Source organism: Saccopteryx bilineata, chromosome 2 (genome assembly GCF_036850765.1).
Source record: "Saccopteryx bilineata isolate mSacBil1 chromosome 2, mSacBil1_pri_phased_curated, whole genome shotgun sequence".
Lineage (NCBI taxonomy): Eukaryota > Metazoa > Chordata > Mammalia > Chiroptera > Emballonuridae > Saccopteryx > Saccopteryx bilineata.
Genome location: NC_089491.1, coordinates 267,593,685 through 267,595,552, shown reverse-complemented (window position 1 = coordinate 267,595,552; position 1,868 = coordinate 267,593,685). Strand labels below are relative to the sequence as shown.

The 1,868-nt window shown below is 42.6% G+C and overlaps 1 non-coding gene across 1 annotated transcript; it reads right to left on the bottom strand.

The window, feature by feature from the left end:
• Positions 1 to 1,076: 1,076 nt before the first annotated feature.
• Positions 1,077 to 1,240, bottom strand: LOC136327638 (U1 spliceosomal RNA). Its single transcript, XR_010729818.1, has one exon. It is a non-coding gene; the product is annotated as a U1 spliceosomal RNA (small nuclear RNA).
• Positions 1,241 to 1,868: the final 628 nt, after the last annotated feature.

The following is a 1,868-nucleotide window of genomic DNA, read 5'->3' as shown; positions in this document are numbered from 1 at the left end:
ACACAAAACCCAAGTCTGCCTGAATTCAAAGTCTCTGTTCTCCCATGGTCCGTATTAGACTCTGGATTGTCAGAAGACAGAAGCAAGGCTGTTGATCCCCAAATGCACAGCTCACTCCCTTATGGGACTCAGTTTTTTCCCCCCAGAGCCTGCCAGCAGGTTTGGAATGGAGTCACCAACTTTGTTGCTCAACCACCATATCTTCAGATTTGTTTCTTCATCTGTAAAATGGGCTTAATAATAGCAGGGGTGTTGTGGTCCAGATCAATTAACGTCTGGACACGTTCTTTGAGATTCCCTGGATGAAAGGTGAGAGGGAAGTGCCAGGGGTTATTAAGGTGGAGATATTTGCCAGGCCAATTTAGGATTTCCCATATTTTCCACTTGGCAGCCTCTGCAGTGATTGCTGACTCAGGAAACAGTTACCAGGGTTGGCGATGCTCCAACATCAGGCAGACACATAACGCAGAGGTTATGGGTGGTGGTGACTTTGCATGGGAATATCCTCATTCCTTGGTGGTGGTTCATCCTTCCGGGTTGACAGCTGTGAGTTTACCAATGCATAGCCCTTAGCTGGGGCTTACGTGTATTAGTGGGAGGGAATAACAGGATAGGTGAGGATCCACAGAATGGCCTCCCCCAATGTAACTTGTGGACTTTGAGAATGAAATATCTGCAAGAAGGTCTCCTTTGGTTAATTGGGCTCCAATTCATAACCAGAATGGAGCAGCACTTGCTAAATGATGCCTCTCATGCACACTGATTTCAAGGAAAAGCCACTGACTCAGATGCCAGCCTCCTCCTGCATCATGCTCCTGTTTTCTGAACCAACACTTATAAAAGAGTTCCTGGTATTGTATTTTGACCAATGGGCTGAGACCATCCCCATCCAATCAGAACTGCACAGCTATATCCTCATTTGCAACTATACTTACCAATCAGAGCAGCTCCATAAGAACCAGACTACATGAAGCCGACCAATCAGGACAGTAGTATTTGAACCAATAGTGGATTTCTCATTTGCATAAAAATAGACCAATCAGAGATGGAACAGTCACTTTCTTTTTTTTTTTTTTCAGGGGAGAGCACGAACGCAGTCCCCCACTACCACAAATTATGCAGTCGAGTTTCCCACATTTGGGGAAATTGCATGGGTCAGCACATCCAGAGTGCAATGGATAAGCCTCGCCCTGGGAAAACCACCTTTGTGATCATGGTATCTCCCCTGCCAGGTAAGTATAGCAGTCACTTTCTTTATATAAGCAGGTTTCCCCTTTGTCTTAGGGGAGCACACACAGTTTTCTCCAGGGCCTGAATTTCTCCAGTCTGCAAATTGTTTACCTGAGCAAAATTTCTCCTTTCTCTTCACCCCAGACTGGGGACTCCTTTTGGTGTTAGATTGGTGGCAGCAACCTTTTGTTGACAAACTTTTGCCTCTGTGGGAAAAATGATGACAATCTGTGCCTTGGGTATCCCAAGAAGCTAGAAATCAAGCAAGCATGAAAGGGAGAAATTCAATAGCTACCTATAGATGACACAGCTGGGTGATGAATAGATTTTACACAATAATGTCCACCCAGTCTCAGAAAGTCTCAAAAATCTGTAGGGGATTGTAACTAAAAATCTGAAAAGAAATTTCTCTTCATCATTTTGCTTCTCTTTTTATTATACCATTCAGTTGCACAGCTGATTATTATTTAATTAAGCTTTTTATTTTAGAATTGTTTTAGATTAACGGAATAATTATGAAGATAGTACAGAGTTCACCTCTATCCTGAACTCAGTTTCCCCTATTATTAACAGCTCATGTTACTGTGATACCTTTGTTGCAATTAATGAACTACTATTTATATATTATTATTATTAGG